General features: G+C 25.5%; 1 pseudogene; it reads left to right on the forward strand.

The window, feature by feature from the left end:
- The first annotated feature begins 2,950 nt into the window (after positions 1–2,950).
- LOC113555321 lies at positions 2,951–3,071 on the forward strand (annotated as a pseudogene).
- The last annotated feature ends 8,508 nt before the right edge of the window (positions 3,072–11,579 follow it).

Here is an 11,579-nt window from a genome sequence, read left to right on the forward strand (position 1 = left end):
TTTTCTTTTTTTACTTTTACCAAACCAAAAATTTAATTCTCAAAATGTAAGTTTTTTTTCATTTTAATTTGATCTCTTTATAATGTATTACATTTTAATTTTAAGTCGATGCTACAATTTTTTTTTATTATTCAGCTCAAATAAATTTAGGAAATTATCTCTTTATTTAAGTTAATTATTAATTTTATATTATTTCATATAATATGAATTAATGCATGTCAAGTATTGTTAATATTTAAAATCATTAGCATCATTGTCTTCATTACATTTTTCAATAATTTCATAAATTCAAATTATTAAGTTAATAATACATTTATTGAATATTAATTCTTTTACTTTACTTGTTTTTATTGTTTTATTTTCTCGATTAAAAAACCGAGCAAATATTTTTGTTATTGTTTGTATTTCTGGAAAGAAATTATTTATTATCCTTAACTTAAAATTATTATTTTATAAATTTGTTAATAATTTTTCATTTTTAAAATATATTGTATTGTCATACATTTAGTGCCACTGAAAATGTATCTTTCATATTTTAAGTATGCATAATTAATCTATGAAAACAGTTTGCATTGTTATTTTATTAGTGTTTAGTATTATTACATATAATATGGAAATGTATGCAAAAACTATTTATTATGTTTATTGGCTGTTTTAATGTTTGTTTTTAATGTTATTGAACAGTTTAATTTTTATGTTATAAAGAAATTATGTAATTACATTTTTTAGTTAAGTTATTAAATATTGTGTTCAAAAAATATTTTGAAATTAGTCTTCGTTATAATTTTTATTTTTTTATAATTTATTAGTCAATTTTTTTATTATTATTGAATGAACATATTTTTAATTTATTGCCTTTTGTAGCCATTGTTGAGTAATAAATTGCTTTACAGACTAAATATGTTGAGTTATTATTTTCAACAATTTCATTACCATAAAATGTGAATAAAATATAATGATTTAGAAAATGTTAGGATTTTGATTATTAGAGAAGACATGAATGTATTGATTTTACAACGGTAAGTTTGATATATTTTTTTGCGAGTACATATTACACACAATAAGGACCGGTATTTCACACTCGACTTAAGCTATAACTTAACCATAAGCTAAACTTAAATTAATATATTCGAATTTCATTATACTTTTAACACTTAAGTAACATTTAATGCGCTAAAAGCTTTACTTAAACTAAACCATACCTAATGTGAAGTTTATCTGTCATTTATGTTTTATTTTCTCAGTGATAATCATTGCGTTGTGTGATTGTAAAAGTAAAAATTGTTTCAAATCTATATTTTGTAGCTATTCAAGTTAAATTAATTAAATTGTGTTGTACTTGTATGTTTTAATTTTCAAAATGAATGAAATTATACTTTATATACCTATCAGATTCATCACTGTCAAGTGACGATAAAGATATTGTTAACTTTATTGAACGATTGAATCGCCCAAAAAAAAAAGCGAATTTATAGAAACCGATTAGATCATTTCAGTACCTATTTGGGATGAGATTGAATTTAATAATCGGTTTCGTCTATCAAAACATATTGTAAATGTAATATTGACATTAATTGTGGATAAAATTCAATCTCCTACCAACAGGTATGCTAAAATTAAACGAAATTTAAAACTTAATACAAAAGAAAATTTATTTAGGTATATCTTAACTTTTCCCAGCATGCATTTTTTTGTTTCCAAGTTTGAGTATTAGACTTTACTTTCTAATTGGCCCCAATAATATTTGGTCACAGTAATAAATCAACTTCAGTATGTATGAAGTTTGAACTTCTGTTTTTCAAAATTACATTCTACATATTTAAAAAAATTAAAATTAAATAAATAATTATATATATTATATTAAACAGTTATTATTTTATTTTCATATTATTTTAGGAATCATTTTAGCCATTATTTGAATAAAATTGATTGAATGGTTAGCTAAAATTTGAAAATTATTAGATAGAAAAAATTATAAAATATTATTCCACGACTGGGAAATTAATTCTTTATCGTTTGCGTATTCGTAGTACCTATTTAAACGCGTGCACCAGATATCACTTGAACGTGAGTCAAATACCAGTCGTTTTAAGTAAGAAACTTTGTACATTCAAAAATTCTTTGCACTACTAGTATTAAACTTTATACCACGATAATTAATCCTAGAGCATTTCCGGGAATTCAACTATTACCTACTTTAGTTTTTTAATGTAATATTATACAATAATAATACATAATATAACATGAATGTTATATGAATAATATTTATACAAATAGTTATCTAACATCTATCTTGATAATATTTATTTTTGGAAGAACTATGTAAAATCATTGAAGAAAATTGAAAAAGTATAGCTTTGTTAAGAGTAACAAACTAATTGATATACGAAATACAAATTAAACTGCACTTACAAACTACACTCAAGTTTAGTAAAGCTATAGCTTAAGTCATACATGAAATACCGGCCCTATGTAGTTGAAATTTATATGTTTATAAATATATATATATAAGTTTGACAGATTAAAACATCATGAAATTTAGATAGGGTTTAAACTTTAAAATTGATGATGTTCATAAAATCACAATAGCAATTTAAATTTGAACAAAATTATATATATGTGGCGTCTACCAATGTTAATTATTTTGCTGTAATTCAAAAACATTTGTGGAGACCTATTCATTCTAACTGTTTATTAATAGAGTTATAATAATTCAAAATTTAATAACAATAATATTAATATAATAAATTAAAATAGTAGAAACGAAATATAAACCCATAAAACTATAAAACTATTATGATTATTAATCATTTAGTAAAATAAATTATTTTATAGTAATAAGTAATATTGAAAAAGCAACTATTATTTTATATTATTGTAAAACATTAAAATTTAATTAGTTTTATTTTTGTTAATAAAATAAAATTTTGTATTTTACAATACGTACTTCGCCAACGATCATACCACATTGAATACACCAGTAATCGTCCGATCATTGAAGTTAAGCAACGTCGGGCGTAGTTAGTACTTGGAAGGGTGTGACCGCTTGGGAACACTACGTGCCGTTGGCAAAAGTTATTTCTTAATTTATTTTTACCTCTAAATTATTTATTTAGAATTTTACATTTAAAAACGCGGGTAAGTGGGTATTGTTCTGCTCTATAGTCCTATAGTAGATATCAAGTGAATCATTGTAATGAATGTGTTAAATTGTAAATAAATGATATATCTATTATTATATAGTTGTATACGAGAAACTTAATTTTAAGCAGAGACGGCTGACTACATTTCTAATTTATATTGCAATAAGTAAATTAGTTATAATTACCTATTATTATTACGATAGGTTTATAGTGACTAGTAGTGAGCCAATCAACTAATCGTTGAGTAATGAAGTAGTAGTCGTGATGAAAATAAAAAGACGATGCTAATATTTTCTAAGTGTTTTACAATTGGAAAATTATAAATTCCAAATAATGAAATAACTGATTCGTGACATGGACTGAAAGACTGACGAGTAGGTGCTCATACTAGCTCTGCTGAATCTCGTCTATAGTCTTATTCAGGGCCTCCTTATATAGTAGGTTTCGGGTATCCAACATTTGTTTTAGTATATATACAGTCATTTTATAGTCAATAAACCATATTCACCACTAAAATATTTGTACTTTAAAAAAAATATTTCGGGAAAACATTTTTTTTACATAGTTTCAAGTTGTTAAAAAAACAACGTTTTTATTAAAAAAACTATTTTTAAATATTTTTTATCCTTATATTTTTGAATAAAAACGTTTTTTTTCAACAACTTGAAACTATGTAAAAAAATGTTTTCAAAAATATGAATACTTTTTGAAATAATGAGTGGTTCATGACAAAAGAATCACCCTGTATATTATGTAACTAACATCTAACTATTAACCTGTACCATTGGGCTTTGGTCAGTTTTTATCCATACATATCTATTTTAATAAATTATCATTATTTATTTATATTTTATATTCCATAATTTTATATCAGAATATTTATATTACCTTTTCCAATATACCTAATGATGAACGAGCGGCGTTTTGAATAGGCAATTTGGGTACACAAGTGTCGTGCGAGATCTTTTTTTATAATCACTATGAATGATATTATGATAATTGATAATTGATAATATTTGATGAGTAATAATGAAATATAGCCAACATAGGATTTAATATATTGTTAATTTATAACATTTTTAATTTTTATTAAATGTATAGCTGCTGAATGAACCATATACATACAAGCATTATTAAATCTTATAATATCGTAATATCAAATATTGTTACAATATTCATTATTGGTATTTCAGGCTATTCAAAAATTCAAAATGTATTTTATATTCATTGACTAAAATGCTATTCAGCAATATCATAATTAGTATTTTTAATTATTTATTAATAAACAAAAAAAATATTTCCTAGTGAATGAACACATCAATCATGTAAATAAACCTCTTATATCAAATGAATGATGAACAAATAATTTTTTTTGCTTAAAATTTAACTCTATTTTAAATTATGATTTAAAAATTACAAATGTATTAAGTTAGACAATAAAAAATTGATACTAATACACATCTATTATCTTATACATATTAACATATTAATGTTCATAAAATCAAAATAATATGTATAATACATAAACTTTTGTCTATAATACTTTGATTAATTTTTTTTATAATAATTTAAAACATATAGTTTTTTTTTATCTTTCAATAAAAATAAATATTATATTATAATGTTATTATTATAATAACATAATAATGGAACTTATGGAACAATTTTTACTATTGAATTAATCACATGTTTAAAAATAATAAAACAAATACCTTTGAACTTTATTTTCTAATAATCATTATCAGCTGTACCTACTACCTAGATAGTTAATATAGATATATTATAAAGTTTTTTTAAATCAAAATATTATTAATAATATACTAAATATATTCAACATAATAACAGTAACAACAAGGGTAAATAATGAAAGGAGATATTACCGGTATTGATGTGAATCTGCAGATTATATACAAAACACGGTAATATGTTTTATTTTTCATCATTTGTTGCAATTTCTTCCTAACATCATAATTTTGGCCGTATTTATTATATTTAGGGCATACATTTAATCTAGTATCATTGCAACTGATAACTGCGACCATATTTCAATATAGGTATATCTAAACAGTCTTATTCTGTTAAATAGGTAGGTATAATAGAACATTCAACATTATCAAATCTATACCAAATAAACTTTTTGGTTACTGCAGCCCTAGATTTTTAAATTATTTCAGTGTTCACTTTGCAATTTTCTGGTGTCATTTAAGAAATAAATTTAATCAATTAATACCAGGGCGATTATTAGGTTAAGTCTACTCTTTTAAGATTATAAACATTTGTGATATTTTTTCTTCTAAAAAGTGTTATTTTGGGACTGTTCGTAATTATACCATTTAAAAAAGTTCTTTGCCTTGAACTCTCGCCTCCTACATATTTAACACCTCTATTATTCGGTCATGGATACTTTTATGCTGTGAGTCACTGTACTTCCAATAGTCTTTATTTTGAGGGTGTCTCAAGTATATGTTTTTGAATTTAATATTTGTTAACTTGTTCTATGTATTATACTATTATGCAGAGGCGTACCCAGGATATTTTTATGGGAAGGAGGGCTAAATACTTTTACCTTAAGTTATTGAAAATAATGAAAATCAAAAACAACAACAAAACCAAATTACTAATACATATTAACATTGATTATATACGTTAATGTATTGGGCGAACAGATGACCTTTTTTTTTTATAAACTGCGCCCGAAATTGAATCTATGTTAAGAGGACGTCATACCCACATGTGTTGTCTCTATCTTACAAATGTAAGACATACCAAATTTGCGTTCTGCAGATTCAATTTTATGCTGTTAGCTTTAATATTAGAGTTAATTTACCTATTATAAAACTTAAAGGTAATAATATTATCTAGGCCTCTAGGGCATCTCATAGGCTTCCGTTTATATCTTAATTTTTATGTGAATTATATATAGTTATGTAAAATATTAAGACTTTAAAATGCTCTATATAAACGAAAGCCTATGAGAAGCCCTAGAGGCCTAAATAATATTATTACTTTTAAGTTTGATAATAGATAAATTGACTCTAATATTAAAGCTAACAGCATAAAATTGAATCTGCTGAATGCAAATTTGCTATATGTCTTACGTTCGTAAGACAGAGACAACACATACGGGTATGGCATCCTCTTAAAAATATATAATGCAAACTGCACCAGACAACTTGAAGCTCAATATTCAGAGCCGGGTTAAGGTTCAATACCGCCATGCAGCAAACAATTTTTGCCGCTTATTTCTCCCCTCCTCATAACCAGAAACATTTTTTTGTAGTATAATTTATGTACCTATCCATAAATATTAAAAACACATATATAAACAATTTTTAAAAAGAAATTTAACTAATTGAAAATAAAATACAAGTGAACATAAATATAATATAAAATAATTATAATAATGTAGATTTACAATATATTCAAAATCGTTTAATTGTTTTATGATTTATAATTCATAAGATGAAATTATTTCATAGATATTTAAATATCTTTTTTTATGGATTTCGTAGTAGTAAATTTATGTGTACTAATTCTTCCCACTTCATATCTTTAACCATATCAGATTCAATACATAATATTGACAAATTTGACATTTTTTCATGGATTAAAGATGATCGCAAATAATTTTTTCAACGTTTTAATATAGAAAACAATCTTTCACCACGTGCATTTGAAGAAGGTAGAGTAAAAAAAATTCTTAACATTATTTCTATACTTGGAAACGATGTCTCTAAAGACGATGTGATAATTAATTTATGTTATGAAGCATCAAATGATAATTTTCCTTCTGATGGAAAATCTTTTACAATGCTTTTAAATTGTCTTAATTCTTCTTCGAAATTTTCGATGTTTTATACATGATGATAAAGTATGTATAAAAATCCTACTTTAAATAATTATATATGATAGAAGACTGTTACCTACTGTGTATAAAAGATATTTTTATTATTAATTAAATACATATAATGTTTTAAAAATCTAGCTTTTTAAAAAAGTTATCCAATTGTAATGTTTGCGCTATAACTTTTTTTTCTTTCAACTTTTTTTCTAATTTTTTTTTTCATGTTGCGAACCACTAAGTCTCATTCTTTTTATTTTTACGTTGGTCTACTATTACAAGTGTAAATAATTTATCATAATAGTTTACAATACACAAAAATCAATAATTACAACTTACTAAGTTTCAACACTGCGTACTAGAGTCTAGACAAGAGGTTGAGACCTTTTTTGACCCACAGCACCCTTAATCATTTTCTAAAAATCCAGAGGCATCCTATGCACTGTGACATATAGACTAAAAATATATTTCAAATAATTTCGCGGCAACCTGGTTGGGAATATCTGGTCTAGACTCTCATAAATTACTCATGAAACACTACACTACTAATATCGTGTGATTCGTATAATTACGTGTATTGTTCAATACTTATCGAGGAATTAGACAATTTACAATTTTAGTATATTTGATAAATAATGGGATGCTCAACCTTCAACGGATTTAAGTTTATTATGCCTAACCTATTATGTGCCTATATGGCTATGTATTTTGTAAGCAATCATCATCATAAATTCGTTGTATTAAACCATTTAAACCTAATAATACATTTTTTTTTTTTAGGGAAACATCTAATGGCGCGGTACGGTAGTGAGACCGACTGTGGCGTGGCTCGTCGGTTCAGTTAGGCGATTCCCTCTCTCTGTTACGTATAAATATATTGTTTGTATATTACGTTCAATATATTGTATAATATATTTTCTATTAAAATATGAGTGACGGTGACAGTGAAAATATAACGAAAATATTGGAACGAGACAATGCATCGCCGCCAGAGAAAAGAATTAAATTTCAAGTTAACCAAAATACAGGTCGGAGTGAAATGTCTCCGTCATGTGCTTTTGATGTCCATCTCGATGCACAATTTACTGATTCGAGCCAAAGGTTAGTTTTTTTATAGTGAGGTGAATTATATATACCCCTCCCCCTATCATAACAAAAATTAAACAGCATGAATGGAATTTAAAAATATAAAAATATTCATAATATAATATAATTTTAATTATATATATATATAGTGAGTAGTAACATAAACATATGTATTACAAAAATAACAATTGATTGTATATTTTTTTGTTGAACGTGCCGCAGTGCCCGTGGCCGTGGCTACGGGTTGACTAGTGACTATAATAGTAGATCTATTTTCAGTACGTAGAGGCAATGAAAAACGAGCCTCACGATGATTATTGCGCATGCGTAAATCTACTAAATTAACTAGTAGCGTGCATTCGCGTACATACGCATGTGTGTGTAATTTTTGTAAACAAGTACAAAATCAGAGGCGACGTAAAGCGGTGCCTCTCTGACGTCATTGGAAATACGCTGAAATACCGGCGTTCATCAACGAAATGTGATAAGTGGTATTCGACAGGTGCTTATGGTGGTGCTATAGATAGTAACCTAACTCAATGATCTAAAGGATTAGGAACGGTGCCAAGGGGGGGGGGGGCAAGGTGAGGCTATAGCCCCCCAGAAAACAGTTCATCCCCCTAGCCAACCCCCCCACAGCAAAATATGTATGATATAATAAAGTTAAATTTTTTATTTTATTAACTTTTAATTGAATTTATTATGAATTGTAATAATTTAATATTATTGAAGTTTGAACAAATAACATCTTTGGTCTTTTTATCATGGATTAATTACTAGCATTGTCTAATAAGGAAATAATTTACTACAATTTAAAATAAGAAAAAATCTTTTATTTATTATTACCTTTATTGAATACTAATTACTGGATGAAAATAAACCAACAAATGTATCCCAAATCATTGCATTAAAGTTGAGTCAAACAAGTTCATCTGTTCATTACTAAACACAATCACTTTAATTTATATTTATGAAATGTAAGTAAAAAAAAACATAAATTCATTCACAAATGTATGTTATATTAACTGTAATAAAGAAATCATCATTTTTGTACATCATTATTAATATAGTTGTTGAAGGTCTTTGATTTAAAATGTTCTTACATAAGATACATAAAAAATATTTAGCATTATTCTTAAAACATTTTTAACTATTCTAAAGTTTGTACTATATAGCTAATAGCTAAATTATTTTATGTTATGTAATACGAAAATATGTATATTTTATTTAAATAACCTCATTGATTGTTGAAAAAAAATTCTAATCGCGTGTTTGTAAATGGACGCTTGTTATTGTTGAAGCAGTTATAATAACAATTTTATAATATATTAAGTTAATTTATACAATTCCATTTTTTCACAAATTACATTTATAACACAAATTCAAATCTGTTTTCAGAATTTTTATCGCTTCATTAAATCAATTGGTATGTTTGTCAAAGACCATGTCTAAAATACTATATCACGCATGTGTTAGACAAAGACAGAAAATCACGGGATGGAATCCCCTTAAGGCCAGTTTATAATGTTATACATGTAATTTGTGAAAAAATGGAATTATATAAATTAATATATTGTTAGAAAAATCTAACGCGTGGGCAATCGCATAAAATAAAACGCGATGTGAGTGTGTGTGTATGTGTTGAAAAAATACTTTTGTTTAATAATTCTATATCTATGTATTAAATATATTATATTATATAATATATATATATATATAACAGTGCTCTTAGTAAAAAAGATCGGCATCAACGATACAGGGAACAGCACCGAGAAGAACTAAAACAACGTGAAGCAGAAAGAAGGAAAAGTAAACAAAATTTACTTTTCCAATCTACGGCAAGTTATTCTGATTTTAATAGTACAGATCAAGCACCGCGTAACTAACATTCCAGTGAAAAGTTATATTTTATAACTATTTTCATTGCTCTGATAATTTACTGATTTTTATTCAACTTTTCATTTCAATTATCAAATTTTCAGTGTAGACACGAAGAGTGCTCGTAAAAAAGAGTGTCAACGATAATACAGGGAATTGCACAGAAAACAACTTAAACAACGCGAAGCAAAAAGAAGAAAAATTAAAAAAACGTTCAGCAGAGAGAATATTATTTAGAGGAAGCAGAAAGAATGGAGTCAGCAATAGTACAGTCGATTCCAAGTAATTTGAATTCAGATAATATTCAACAAAATTTAATCAGCGATCTGCATCAAGGCAACACACAACGTTTGTTAATAATACAAAATAGCAATAGATAACATTCATTAGAGTTGTTGCATTATTACATTTGTATATTTTTGTATGTCTTTGTAAATCTTTTAAGTATTTCATATGGAAATAAAAAATAGTCTTATGACATAAATTTAGAAGTTATTTCATAGTCATCTTATTCACCATCTATTTTCAACATTATTACAAAATGAAAATTTTTAATGTTTCACATCTGCCAGGCGTCCTGCGACGGCTCAACTTTTTTTTAAATTATACATCCCAATTTTTTTTTTTTTTGTAAAACCCCTCCTTTCAATTTTGGTCTTTTCTAAAATCTTTGTATTCATCACCATAAGCTTATATCAATATTTGTTATCTTTTATAATTTTAGGATTTATTGATTTAATTTGGTGTTAATTTAGCAGCTTAAGTTATAGATCAATAATAGCACGATAAAATAGCATGTTTTCTACAGATATAAAAGACAAACAGAAGGCATCAATTTGTAAATTTATAAATATTTGTGGCTATGGACTACAAGACTATAGCTATTTGAATAATTCATAGATAATAAAACAATAGAAACATACGTTACTATTCACCATTGTGGAAATTGTACACCTATATTACCTCCAAAAAATCTGTACAATTCAGAAAATTTTAAATATTTAAATTTAGAATCAAGGAATCCACCTTGTATTAAATAGATTGCATTTAACTTAATTTTTGTAGTTACTTTTATTTTTAATCATTAGAAATAATGAGGCACCTAACTATATAAAAATTCCATAGTATGATATTTTTTAGTGTATTTGGTATACACCTAAATGTTTCTTATTTACATAAAATAATACAAACACACATGCTTGTTTTGTTCTAAATATTTTACCAAAGAACAAAAACACATTTCATATTCTTAGTATACTATATGGTATTCAAGTTACTGGACTGTTTTTTAAATTCTAAAAATACGGCAATAAGCTTTTCAAGATATTTACTTTTAAAAATTAAAATAATAATTAATAGCTTTAAGTACAGGATAACTTTTAACATAATAAGGTATTGAACACAGAGAGCTATAATAAAATTAATATTGGTTTATTTAAAAATGTAGGTAGTATAAATGCAAAAATATTATAGGACTTTGTATATTGTTATAAATTAAAGCAGATCGCAATAATAACAAAACTTGCAGTCCATAAAATACAATTAGACTACCTGCACCAAAGATCAAGATTGACTAAAAAAAATAATTAGAGACAGTAATAAATAAGTCCTGGCAAAAATATTTCAAAGAA

This window comes from Rhopalosiphum maidis, chromosome 2 (assembly GCF_003676215.2).
Source record: "Rhopalosiphum maidis isolate BTI-1 chromosome 2, ASM367621v3, whole genome shotgun sequence".
Taxonomy (NCBI): Eukaryota; Metazoa; Arthropoda; class Insecta; order Hemiptera; family Aphididae; genus Rhopalosiphum; species Rhopalosiphum maidis.